At 27.6% G+C, this 14820-nt stretch overlaps 1 long non-coding RNA gene across 1 annotated transcript in view; it reads left to right on the top strand.

The window, feature by feature from the left end:
* The window catches only part of LOC139427115 (uncharacterized), a 93257-nt gene extending 78700 nt beyond the window's left edge, over positions 1-14557 (top strand). Inside the window, exon 3 of the long non-coding RNA XR_011638260.1 lies at positions 14354-14557. This is a non-coding gene — a long non-coding RNA (uncharacterized lncRNA). The remainder of the gene's footprint in view (positions 1-14353) is intronic.
* The last annotated feature ends 263 nt before the right edge of the window (positions 14558-14820 follow it).

The following is a 14820-nucleotide window of genomic DNA, read 5'->3' as shown; positions in this document are numbered from 1 at the left end:
CAATTTTTTTGCATAATTTGCAATTAGTAACAAATATGTTGACACTGTCATTTAACTAAAATTACGAATTTTGAAATTATTATGATTTTTTAAAGGTAAACGAAGCTTAAGTGTTTCTTCACTGGTTAGTTTACCCTACCTCTACAGTAGTGTTTTACTTCATTGTTTGCGTTGCACAGAAAAATTTTTTTTTTCATTTATTTACTTACGGCTATCTGTGTAGCACCGTATCTTTGTAATTTTAAACCTAACCCAAAAGATAACGAAATTCCTGAAAAGTGTTAGAACTGATTCTTTCATGGAGCTTACACCCCTGCTTTGCATGGAGAGAAAAACCACGAAAACCTTTCACGGCCAATTCAGCAACCAATATTATTTAAAAACGTTTATAATATGATAAATCTTAACAATGTATTAAGATAACTTAAGTTTACTTACGAGTTCTCTTTCTACGCTATGTTGGCTTATTTTTATTGTCTAGATGTTTCATTTTTCTTCTAAAAAAAGTTCTAATACAACAGCATTCTACAACGCAATACCTTTAAGTAAAAAAGATTTAATGCAAAAGCTTCGCTTATCGGGAGAAATGATTCTTGTCAGATTATAAAACTTCAATGGATACTTTTTTTCGAAATCTGAAGTGATAAAATTATGATTTTAGATTAACTATTTAATTCTGAACATTTATCTGTTAAAAATTTACTTTCATTTTTATTTAATTATTGAAAATCAGTCTAACTGATGATAAAAAAAAATCTGTTATCGTGAATTTTGCGAACACAATGTTCTTTTACAAAATTCTAAAAATAAGCAAATTTATAATATTAAATTACTTTTCTAAAAATGCTAATTACAGAATTGTTTAAATATAATTTTGCCAGAAAAAAATTCGTTGAAATTCTAAAATAACTCCTGTTATGTCTCTCTTTTTGGGCGATGGACTTGCATTTCACATGTTTGAAGAAGCAATAATAAGAATTGATAATAATTTTAATAATGATAAATAATAATAAATAATATTCAGCATCAGTTTATTGGTGAAAATTAAAAATGATGATTAATTACCATTGAAATACTCCATCTAGAGTTTGAGTTAGTTCTGTTGCGAGGAAAGATACCTTTTTCACTCGCCATCTAGGATTTTAGGATAAATTTTTAAGTTTTTGTTTTTTTGATGTTCTTTTGTAATTAATAATCTTTTAATAAAGTATCATTTTGCAACATTATACACTTTAAGAAAACGGGGTTAAACGGGGCCGCTTTATTACTCGTACATTAGGAGAACAGCAATTTATAATTTTAAAATTTTTATGGATTTTTTCTTAAAAGTATAAACTAATAAAATTATGTGCTGCTAAGTAATTCTAGTGTTGCTAAATAAATGCTAGTGTTGCTAAGTAAATGCTAGTGTTTTCGAATAAATAATTTTATGCTAAACATTTGTCTTTTTTTAGGTTTTAAATTTTTTTTGTTCAAATTAATGAAAATCGATTTGGTTGAAGCTGGAAATTTCATTTGAAGTAAATTTCGCAAAAACAAATATTTTTATCAAAAGTCTAAAGTCCAACAAATGTAAAATACTTAACTGCAATATTTTTCAAAAAATGCTAATTTCAGATTTTATTTTTTTATTTTTTTAAAATAGAGAAACTAAAATACCGCGCGTTATACTTCCCATTCTGATTTGGTGACGGTCTAATATTTTACATGCTTTGAAAGATAGCTGCCGAGTGTAATTAATATGTGATATCAGTTTATTTCTGAGTGCTAAATATAGAGTAATAAAAGCATTTTTAAATTTTTCCTCATCCGCCCCTACCTCTTCAACTGCTCATTTCGGTCGTCAAAAAAACAAAAAACCCTCAAACAACTCTCTTACTTGATTTTCTATACTCTTCGTCTTTATAAAGGAGGAAAAAATAATTTTAAAATTCTTTATTCGCATCATGAAATTTCAGAATATTCATACATTAATGTTAAATGATAATGATTTATTTTATTTCAAACAAAATACTAAAGTGATCATAATTTTATAATTGTCAAAGGTATTTTTTATTCCAACAAATTTTAGTTAATTACAGTATTTTGTCAATCCAAAGGGTCCTGTTTTTCAACCCCTATTATGTTTCAGAAATTGAGTTTAATTTTTGGGTAATTACGTTCATATCAAAATTAACTTTCCCTTTCATCGAATATTTTTACCGAAAAACATTTGATGTTTTAGAAGAACTCATGTAAATTGTTCGGAATTTAGAAAAGATTTTGTTGATTATTTTCACCTTTAAAATTTAAATTGGTACCTTTTTTTTATTGCTGGAAAATTTAAATGGAGAAAATATTACTCAATATCAAATCCGGCGTATACAACTAACGATCATTCAGCGCCATCTATTGTAGCTTCAATAAACTGGTGTGAATTTAATCTCATTTCATTAAAAATCGATTGTGAATAAAATAATTCCGTAAAAGCCATTACTTCTTTAAAAAATAAAAAATAAAAATTCCAAATTTTAGATTTAAAAATTTAAAATTTTGAATTTTCATGAGATTTATAAACTTTTATTCCATATTAATTAGAAAAAATATTAAAAATAATAATAATTATATAAACAAATTATAGAATTAAATGTTCTTCTCTCTTAAATATTGGAGTTTAAGTTAAATGAATTCGAAATTGAAAAATTATTTTCTTGAATATGAAAAAAAGTATTTTAAGAAAACTCACTTAAAATTCATGAAAAGTATGTCATCTGTATTCGTGCAGAAAATCAGAGAAAGCACTTCATGTTTCTCATTTATATGAATATTTAATACTCAAATGTAATGTGCGGAATGTTCATAAAATAATTTTTGCAACATAACACCCCCCGGTTAAGTATACTATTCGTCAGAACTGTATAAATTTTCATTTAAAAAATATTTTAAGTATTAAAAACAATTATCCAGCTCTCACGATTACATTGCCAGAAGTTCGAAATTTTCTACTGGCAACACCTACCTATTTCAATGAAACGTGATACTCACAATAAAAAAAACTTAAAACAGTGTTTGAATTATATTTTTATCTTAAAAAACGGCGGGGATTGGTAGAAATAAAAAAATAGTGTTTTATAAATTTTCAACTCATCAAAGATCCAGCTCTACTGAATACACTCTGACAACAATACAATAAACCAGTGGAAGATAGCACAGTAATTAGTATACTGTATCTTATTTTCTTCGTCTCTGTTTAGCGTCATCAAATATTCATACTAAAAATATGGTTCCAACAACATTTTTCACAATTAGGATTACATTGATGAAGAAAGAAATAGGTGTTGCCATTTAAAAAATTTTAAATTCTTTCACTGTATCCATAACAGTGAGAACTAGATAATTGCTTTTAGAACCATGTTTATAATTATATATATATATACTATACACTTGTCTGCTTTTTGATAAATACCTTTGTCCGTAATTTACGTTTAAAAAAAATTTTAGCATCATCCAAATTAGCTTAAATTGCAATAAAATTTAACTTTAAAAAATTTAGAAAACAGACAAATGTGTAGCTCTCAACTACTTACTTAAAACAACAAACTTAAAACTACAAATCACATAATTTTATTTTTGTGCTATTTAGAAAAAATGTATAGACGTTTTAAAAATTATCAAAAATTGTTTCTCATAATCTCATGAATCGACCACTTTATTTTTAATATTTTTTTGAGAGCTATAAAACAGACTAATGACACTTCATCACCAAAAGTTTGTTAGGTACCAAAGAACATCAAGGAAATAAAAATCAGAAATTTAATCTAAAATCAAATATTGGGAGAAAAGAGGTTTCTTAAAATACTTCTATACAAAATTTTATTCTTTTTTCTGAAAAAGTATGCACGCCAGGGACCAGTAAGTCATTTATGGAAAAATTAATTTGATATCCCCCTGTACTTTCGAAATATCTGAAAACAAAAAACTTAAATTCAGTTTTATCAACCAATATTATAAACAAGAACATTTATATTTTATTCAGTTTTTAGACGTACCCTGCAGTGTGAATTCGTAATGGCTTTTACCTACGATTGACTGTAAAGACATTTTAGAGATTGCTCGATAAATTTTCAACTCATTGATAGAAGCTCATCTGTTAAGAAACCTTTTATTTCTTTACACCTCATTCACTGACTATAGTAAGAGAGTTTTTCTTTATATAGTCAAGGGGAAGATAGGTCATGCATCTAAAATTTAAAAAAAAATAGTTTGCTCTTCATGGAACAACAATTTAAATTTCTTAAACTGAAATTTCAGCTTGAAATTTTAGTTTCAAGAAATGTAAAACTGACTGTTCTTCATTGTGAGAGCCGGGTTTAGTGAATCAACTTTTAATTCTATCCCCAAACTCTGGTTTTAGATAACTAATTTTGGGGAAATTTCTAACTAATTTCAGATTGCGAAAAACAGATACTATAAAGATGCTGTAAAAACAAATGTTGTAAGATGCTGTAACAGAAGTAATAACGATTGCGTGCATATACGGAAAATCGGGATTACATCTTAATAATTCTACTTTTTTAAACGTTTATTTTAAAACAACTTAATTATTGATTTAACTTATGAATCTTACTTAAAAGGAAATCAATTTTTGTGAGTGGGTTGATAATTAAAACTAATATTACTTTTTTTAAATAAACTGATTTTTAAATTACATTGACTCAAAAAATACTTCTTCTAAAAATATAACAGATTTCATAATACAACATTTTCTTCTAAAATCCCTACGCAAAATCTTGGGGAAAAACCTTTTAATAGTCGCAAATTTATTGCTAGTGAAAGAATTGATAAAACCATATCTGTTTACATCTTTCTATTACCTATCACTTTAGTTTTTAAAAAAAACATTATACATTGACATCAGATGCGAACATAAAAATGTAAATTATTAACATATTATGATAGGTAGAATTATCATTTTTCTAGGAAATAAATTCTAATAATAAAGCACATGTGAAACCACTCGTTTTTTCTTTTTTGAAAAAAGAAACCATTCTTTCAGTTGGACACTACACACAAATTGGTTAACTAACTTTATTAACACTTTTAAAATTAGTATCGTTTTTTAAAATATTTATTTCATCATTCAAAAATCTTGAAACAAAATGTTGTGTTTCTAAATATAAAAAAAGTTTAAGTGAAAGCTATAGTATCTATCAGATCTCTCATCTGTCTACACTATAGAAAAATTCCTGATCAAATTACGGTCAAAAGTACAAGCACTCAAGGAGTTAGTACCTTTTACCTTAAAATTTTATAGAACAAAAAAGTCTGATGTACCGTCATTTTTACAATAATATTTAATGATAAATTACTATATCGCTGTAATTAAATAAATATTATTGGGAAAATTAAGGTATAAAATTCTACAGTAGAAAAGGATTTTACGATAAAATGGATTTGGTGAATGCTGCACTCAGGATAGCGGCCCTTTTTTACCGTAATTTGATCCTAAATTTTTTACAGTATATCAACGTCAAATCCCATTTCAAATTTTAAGATATCTGAAATTATTTAAAATTGATAATTAATATCAGTTTCTCAATTTAAAAACTTATCATTCAAAATAATTTAAACGAACCATTGTGTCACTATCATTAAAAGAAAATGCGTAAATGCTCTAAAATCTATCAAATCTCTTTTCTATCTACCAATATTAAGTTTTCTGCCTAAGTTTTAAGATATTTGCAATTATTTTTAATTACTTATTCTCATCATTTTTTTAGAAAATTCTTCGTCATTTAAACAAAACTTAAGACAAACCTTTCTGTCTCTATCATTAAAATAATTTTCAATAAAATCTACAAATCATGAACTCTAGCCTTTATCTATCAATATAAAATGCCCTGTTACAAGTTTTAAAAATTAAAAAAGAAATATTCTTTATCATTAAAAATTCTTGAGACAAAGCTTTGACCCTCTATCTTTGAAATACTTTTTAGTAAAAGCTGCAATATCAAGTCTATCTATCAAGTCCTATTTCAAGTTTTAAAATTTCAAAAACAATTACTCATTACCATTCAAAAATACTTAAACAAACCATTGTGTCTCTATCATAAAAATAATTTTTAGTAAAAGCTGTGAAATCTATTAACTCTAACATCTATCAATATCATGTCCTATGTAAAGTTTTAAAATTTTTAAAACAAATATTCATTACCATACGAAAATCTTGAAACAGACCTGTAATCAAAATAATTTTTAGTAAAAGCTGTAAAATCTATTAACTCTAACATCTAACAATATCAAGTCCTATTTCAAGTTTTAAAAATTTTAAAAAAAATATTCATTACCATACGAAAATCTTGAAACAAACCTGTAATCAAAATAATTTTTAGTAAAAGCTGTAAAACCTTTTAACTCTAACATCTATCAATATCAAGTCCTATGTAAAGTTTTAAAATTTTTAAAACAAATATTCATTACCATACAAAAATCTTGAAACAGACCTATAATCAAAATAATTTTTAGTAAAAGCTGTAAAATCTATTAACTCTAACATCTATCAATATCAAGTCCTATGTCAAGTTTTAAAATTTAAAAAAAATATTCATTACCATTCAAAAATCTTGAAACAGACCTATAATCAAAATAATTTTTAGTAAAAGCTGTAAAATCTATTAACTCTAACATCTATCTATCAATATCAAGTCCTATTTCAAGTTTTAAAATTTTAAATAAAAAAATATTCGCTACCATTGAAAAATGTTGAAACAAACCTTTGTGCCTCTATCATCAAAATAGTTTTTAGTAAAAGCTGTAAAATCTAGCGAGTCTCTCAAAGCTTAACGACCATTAAATGTAATTTGAAATTAACTGCAGAAAAAGTAAGTGGGTTTTGTGATAATTGGGGTGGGAAGAATGAAATACAAGAAGTAATAAAAAAAGAAATTCTGGTGTGATGATGGCGTGAAGTGCGAGGTGTGGGTGTCGCGATAAAAATTTATAAATTGCTCCAGGGCAAAGCGCGATAAAATGCCTCAAAGCCGTAGTCATCAATAATAACTTTCTTTTGCTACTTCAACTTGATCTTTTTTCCTCTCTTTTCCAATTTTTTCTCTATTTTGGCCATCACTTACCCTCTTTTCCGTAACTTAAAAATAAAAATTCTCTAAAAGATGAAGAAAAAAATCGACAGTAATGAAGAATGTGCGAGTCCTTAGTGAATAGAACTTAAAAGGCAGTTTTAAAACTGAAAATTTGTTAATTTTCCTTTTTTAGGCAGAGTTTACTACCATTGTTTTTCTATAAGCGTTGAGTAAATAATGTAATTACATATATTTTTCTTACATCTCTATCATAGTTTAAAAAAATGAATTCTTAATTTAAAATAAATTAGCTAATATCTTTAAATTAAAAACTAGAGCGTTAAGTAGCAATCATTTTAAATAAATATATTTTGCCAATTATGTTTATTGGTATTAAGTAAATAATCCCAAGAATCTGAAGCGGTAAAACATTACCTGATTGAAAACTTCATTCGCTTCAAAAACATATGAACAGGAAATAACATTCGACATATGTTTCAAGCGCTCAAGAATCGGTGCTCATTTTCAAGACTTGCTACTTTCAAGATTTGCTTCTTCAAGACTCATTCACAATTGGTGAGTCTTGAAAATGACTTGTTTTTGAGTGCTTGAAACATGTCGACAGTTATTTCCTATTCAGATATTTTTGGAGTGAACATAGTTTTTAATCAGTTAATATTTATTAATAAATTAATGTAGTTCATATATTTGAAATATTTCATTATTGCAAATTTAATAAATAAAAAAGTAATTATAAACTGTTTAGTTTCAGCCAATCGGTCCGTGTAGGGAACTGACCTTGCATCAGAAAGGTTTTGGGTTCGAATCCCAAGCAAGTCATAGATGTTCTTTCATTCTCTGTACGATATGTCCTTTCACTATCTGAACAACGTTGACCTACCTAATATGGTGCCCCTGAAAGAGTGGCCAACAAATCTGCCTTTCAGGTGCCTGTATTGACAAAAGGTCATTCCCACGTGGGCATTGGAAAAAAGCTATCCAGTTTCACTGCAGGGAAGATTATTATTACTATTAATTTTTTAGTTTATATTAATTTAACTAAGCTAAGTTTGTCAAATTTTAGCTACTATATTCATATTATTATAGATATCAGCTCTTATACTCTTGACAAATTGCATTTTTCATATTCTTAACTGAGATCAGCAGTTTTGTTCCAGACAAATTTTAGCTATTATATTTTAAACTAAGCTCAGATAGTTCCTCGCCCCTCTCAATAGCGCGTGGAAATGCATTTTACCCTGATTTGCCTCTCTCGACCGCTGTGGTTTTTCCTGTTCTGTTTTTCATCTTTTTTTTTCCTCTCTCTCCTACTGTGGTTTTTCTAGTTTTGTTTCTCATCTTTATTATTCCCTTTTTTGTTGGCAATTTCGCTGGCATATTTTAAACTACTTTTGCTTCTTCTCATTTACGACTGTCAATAGGCAAGTCTTGAAAAAGGACATCTATTTTTGAGCTCTTTGGTCATGTCAATTGTTATTTCTGATTCGTGTGTTTTTAAAGCGAATGAAGTTTTTAGTCAAGCAATAAGCTCAGCTACTTTGTTCTTGACAGATTTTAGCTGTTTAACGCTTGACTAGATTCAGCAGTTTTTTCTTAATGAATTTCCGACTGTAGTTAGTACTCCTAACAAATACAATAAGTTGATGGAAAAGTTGCTCCTCGGTTGAAATTATATTACAGAAAAAGCTCTAAAAATGCAAACTATGTTTAAATTAATTTTAATCTTATTTCAAAATAAAAAAAGGCTATTCTTTTCCAAAAATAACACATAAAAATACAACATCACAGCATTTCGTAAACTTACGCATACTAAATAAAGGATTCATAACTTTTGCGATAGATTTGTTAGCCAAAAAATAAACATTGTTAAATATGTTATTAAAGAAAATAAGTTTCTTAAAATCTAATTAAAAAGGAAATTTTAAAATCTAATTAAAAATTAAATTTTAAAAAACTAATTCTCTTTCACTTTTAAAAAACTAATTTTCTTTCCTTTTAAAAATCTAACTTTTCACTGATTATATGTTATAAATTTTTAAGGCATATAAAAAATGCTCTTTACTAAATTTAAATATTCTTTGAATAAGTATTAAAATCAATTTAATCAAAATTTTAAGCAAAGAACAACTGACGTTTCTGATTTGCTACAAACACTCGAAAAATACTATAGAGAAAATTTTGTCTGTTTTATTACATTTGCTAAATAAAAAATAATTAGCCATTTTGTTTTAGCTATTTTAAAACGAGGCTCTTGTAATCAATTATCTCAATATTTAGGATCAAATAAACAAAAGAATGCTGCGTCATTAGAATTTCTGGAGAAATAACATTTCATTGACAATGAATTCAACAAAGACAATCCCTGAAGATGCAGATTCAGTTCTTAGAAATCTAAGACCACATTATTTCTAAATGAAGAAGCATTAATTCGAAATCCGGAAATGCACTTACTGAATTCCCAGGACTGCTTGTATCTTTCTACGATAAAGTCATTAAAAAAATTGCAACAAAATTTTTCTGAAGACTCTTATGTATTCCAATGCATCAATTAACCCAAGATGTTTCCTTTACGATAAATAAAATAATATTTGCTTGCTATTTTAATCATTAACATTAATTCAAAAATAAATTTAATTGTTTTTAGTTCCATAGTTATTTCGTGATAAAAAAATCGTTTTTTTTCACATGGTGGGCAGCGGATCTTATCTTACCATTTCAAATTTCAATGGGATTTAGTACAAAAGTGTTCAGGTAAACTTGGTTCGGAATGGTTTCTTTTGAAACCATTCCGAACTAAGTTTACCTAAATTAGTCAAATATAAGTTACTAAGTTTAGCTAAATTAGTCAAATATAACTTTTGTTGTTTATAAGTAAATTTAAAACAGCTTAAAAAATGACAATGTTATATAAAAAGATATACAATCGTTTAGTTCAAGGGTGTTAAAGTAAACTTAGTTCGGATTAGTTTCAAAATAACTAAATTAGTCAAATATAGCTCACGTTGCTTATAAATAAAGTTAAAACAGTATGAAAAATGACAAATAATCTCATATAAAGTGGATATATGATCGTTTAGTTTAAAGGTGCTCATATAAACTTAGTTCGGAATAATTTCAAAGTAACTAAATTGGCCAAATATATTTTTTGTTGTTTATGAAGCTAAAACAACGTGAAAAATGACAAATATTGTCATATGAAAAGATATACGATCGTTTCGGTACTAAAATGAAGCACCTTCTTCAGTGTTGAAATACAGCAGGAATGAGAGAGGCATGTGAAAAAATATAAAATTACGACAAGTAAAAATGGATGGACCAATATATTGTTAACAACTTGTCCAGCCAGTTGTCCATCTTGTTAATCCTTTTTTCTTGTTGTTACTAGTTAATTTCGTGTGCATGCATGTATGTTGCACGTTCCGTTTGTTGTTTCGTCTACTTGCCTTTTTGGCAAATGTTACCAACTTTCTTCTTAGATTTTAGAAAATGACTAAATTGAAGCCTTCAACATATAATGTATGGTGACAGATTGAAGGAAATAGCATTCCTAACCGGTAATTACTAGATCACTACTTGTTTAACCAGAAGGACTATCACTAAAATGTTTTCTATAATTTTTATTAAATATGGAAAATAAATCGCAGTATAAGGATATTGAATTTCATTGAATTTATTGAAATAGTTTTGTTTCTTTGTGATTGATTCTCATATAGATTGAGATTTTCTGCTGTTAAAAAAAAAGAATTTAATTTGAAATTTATACACCAGAATAGTCCTTACCTTAGTACTTTCAAATGGAATTCTCAATTGTTGCAGTGTTGTAATNCCCACACTTATTCTAATTTTCCACATTTTGCTTCCTTTCATTATGTGGTTGCTATGGATGATAATGTTATCCGTCCTTAGCAATTGTCCAGCAGTGTATTACCAATTTTCTTCTTAGATTTTAGAAATTGGCTGAGTTGAAGCCTTCAACGCATAATGTATGGAGACACATCGAAGGAAATAGCATTCCTAGCCGGTAATTACTAGATCACTACTTGTTTAACCGGAAGGACTATCACTTAAATGTTTTCTATAATTTTTATTAAATATGGAAAATAAATCGCAGTCTAAGGATATTCAATTTCATTGAATTTATTGAAATAGTTTTATTTCTTTGTGATTGATTCTCATATAGATTGAGATTTTCTGCAGTTAAAAAAAGAATTTAATTTGAAATTTATACACCAGAATAGTCCTTACCTTAGTACTTTCAAATGGAATTCTCAATTGTGTCAGTGTTGTAATCTCATTTACGAAATGAGAAATGCTGAATTGGATGAAAATTAGTCTAGAAATAGTTCTGAGCAACTTTTTGACTGTTTGGATGTAGTACAATAACATTGACTTTAACATTGATCTGTTTAGTGCTTGAACTTGATACATTGCTCCTAAATCGTACCGGGGCGATTAAAGACTGTACACGAAGTACGATTTAGGCAACTACTTACCGTTTTAAGCAAAGCGCTATTCAGAGCCTCAAACATTAGTCAGCTAGCAAAGAAACTGATAGAATATAACATAGTAAATTGCTTAACAATTATGTGATGCATTTAATAATCTGTAAATTAGTTCTGCTGTATCCTTGCAAGAGTTGTTCAAAAATTACCTTGAAAAGGAAACTTGAAAAAAGAATTAATTAAAATAAAAGTTTTAAGCACATACACAGTGACTTGTTTCTTTTGCATTGATCCCCATGTGAAAAACGCCTTCTAATATATCCACTAGAGCATTCTGTATACAATGTTTCTTTAGAAATTAAAGGTTGTATGATTTAGGAGCATTGCAATTAAAGCAACCTTACTCTAAATTATCATAAAATAATTGATTCCCTAATCGCTGCTAAAGTTATATATTTAAAGTTTAATCTTTAGATTAATTTTTAATTTTTTTTTTTGAATGAAGTTGAAATAAAAACGAGAATCACGTGCACATTTTTAACATGAAACATTTTGTTCCATGTGAGCTGATTTCAATGATTTAGGTTAGCGTCTCCTAAAATTTGTCTACATGGGCCATCTTTAAAATAAAACAAATGCCATCTGACGCAAATAAAAAAAAGAAATGAAATGAATATACGTATTAGGGTTCATAAATTAATATCAAAGAGAAGAAGGAACAAAAACAACATCGAAATTAGTCAAATAACTTGCGAAGAAAGTTAGATGAAAACATCAAAACTAGTTTATTGGCTTGGTAAAAATTGTATGAATTTACAATTATCATTTTTTAGCTCCTTTGTTTCTTTCCGCAATCAAACAAGTTTTGATGTTTTTTGACCCTCTATATCTCAAATAGTAATTCATTGTATTTCAATAGCGTTTTTTTACTCGTAATCCCTAATGTCTATGCTTTTTTTCACACGATATGTGACAAGATTTTTATAAATCAGATTAAGAGCGGCTGTTACTAAAAACCCTACATATAAATAGATATTAAACAAAATATATCATTTAATTGATCTTGTAATTTGTTTATTTTATTTGAAGAAACGTTCCATTACATAATTATCGCTTTTATTCTTTCAAATCCATTAACAATCATTCTGTCCCAGCAAAGAAGCAACGAAATCGTCTCATACTTTCTGGTTAGTCTACCCACTTCAAAGTAAACGAACATTAAAACCATTAAGCAGAGGTTTACTGTTCTCCAGGGAGTACGAAACACAAGTAGCTCGAGTTAAATTTCTGTCGCCATTGATAAATGTTCCTTAACAAAGCGGACATTTTGTCCCCGACATGAAAATAGGATGCGATCTCTCAAATGTAGACAGTTACAAGCTTTTAGAAAAGTTTATATACCGTTTAGAGTACACTCACGTAAGAGTTACGCTATTTAAATTTCATTAATTAATGACGCTCTAAATCTACAGACAATTGTACCAACATTTCTTATGAAAAATAGCAGGATGAGCTCGTTTATTTCAAGCCCTGATTTAGCGAGATCCCAGGTTCAACGACGATATTCTTAATAACTAGTTGATTTAATGTTAAAAAGCCTTGATAAAATCCTTTTTACTACGAGTAAAATTCGAATTTAATAAGCCTTTTCTAAGCTTCTGGAAAATTATTTTATTGAATTGTTATATAAATTAGTACTCGACTGTTCTTGGAAATTTCATTCCTATGCAAAGAATTTAATAACATTCTTATAGTTCAATTTGTTCAAAAATTGTATATAGATAAATCATGAAAAGAAACAATAAGTAGCATAAATCAAACAATAGCCCCTTTCTTCGTTTTTGGATAAGTTGACCATCTTTTTCTTATTTTTTTATTACTCACCATTAAAGTATTGTATGCACCAATAATAGGACGCTCATTATGATAGATCTTTCCTGTTACTATTCTTTCTCACTATTATAGGATTTTACTGTGTTTTCGCAAGGGGAATTAAATAAAGCGAATGTATAACATTAACATATGCACTAAAATTCTGTTTTCTAAAACTAACGTAAAAAACTAACGTTTTTTTTATTATTTCTATTTTCTTTAAAGGTGACAGAAAATTTTAAAAATTGATTAAAGAAAAACGAAAGGAAATAAAAATGTTCTGTTTGCTGCGCTTTGCTTAGGCTTATTCTCAATCATTTTAAAATTAGTAGCAAAATTCAAGAACAGATCGCACAGATCATCAAAAAGTCCTCTAAGAAGGCAAATTTTTGACAATACTTGATCCAGGAGTTTCCTTGTCTTCTGGCTTTGGTTCAAAATTACAAGGCTACGGAGTTAAACATTAGTAGTCGTAAACACAAAATTCGGTCGACTGTTCAATGTAGATTATAAAAATAAATAAATAAAACCTTTTGCTGCTTTTAACTTCTGCTTTATTACAGAATACCGAATAATTGGGGAAAATTGAAATTTCATCCGTGTTGAGATTTGTTTAATTAGTCCACAAGCTTCATCCTTGTAAAATTATTGTTTAATTTAGAAGGGAAAAAATTAGCTGTAAAAAGTTATTCTCTGTTATTGACAATAAATTTTCTTGCTCATAGTAAAAAAAGTTTACCTAATTATTTTATAATAATTTAATTTCTATTGTAATTTAACTGTGAATTTATTAATGAAATATAAATTTGTTTCCTCTAAACTTAACAAAAAAATGTTTTAAATTTCTGGTTTCATACTAGTTTTTTATAACTTTTGACAATATAAAAGTTTATACACTTTTAATTGCGAACTTTATTTGAAAATAAAGTAGCTCATTCGAAATTTTTTACTTTGAAGGTGGCACTGAAGTTGCTTCCTGTTATCCACTCCCTGTGTGCATTAACAACATAGCACAGCCTGAAGACAGAAGTCGCTCCTGCAAATATTTATGTTTAATACGTTTTTACAATTATTCAAGTTAGCGCCACCAACTGCTGAAGTTCTTTGTAATTTTGAAACGAAGTGATAACCACCTCATTAGAAAAAGTAGTAAATTATACATTTCTACTTCTGTCTTTCCTTTAGTTTGAAATCATCGGTATCTTTTACGTCTATGCCTCAAAATTAGTTTATTTATTCGTCAACAAATGGCGCTTATGCAAATTTATAAAATTATGTTGAGAAAATTAAGAAAAAAAAATTTTAAAAAAAAACATTTTCGTTGCGCGTCATCGCGTCGCAGTCTGACAGCAAAATAATCCGACATCCCGGCAAATATTTTAATTGGAATAATCTGATATGTATTAATGTAATCAACAGATTGA

Source organism: Parasteatoda tepidariorum, chromosome X1 (assembly GCF_043381705.1).
Source record: "Parasteatoda tepidariorum isolate YZ-2023 chromosome X1, CAS_Ptep_4.0, whole genome shotgun sequence".
Taxonomy (NCBI): domain Eukaryota; kingdom Metazoa; phylum Arthropoda; class Arachnida; order Araneae; family Theridiidae; genus Parasteatoda; species Parasteatoda tepidariorum.
Note: the sequence above shows the minus strand (reverse complement) of the source record. Positions and strands in the feature narration are given on the sequence as shown.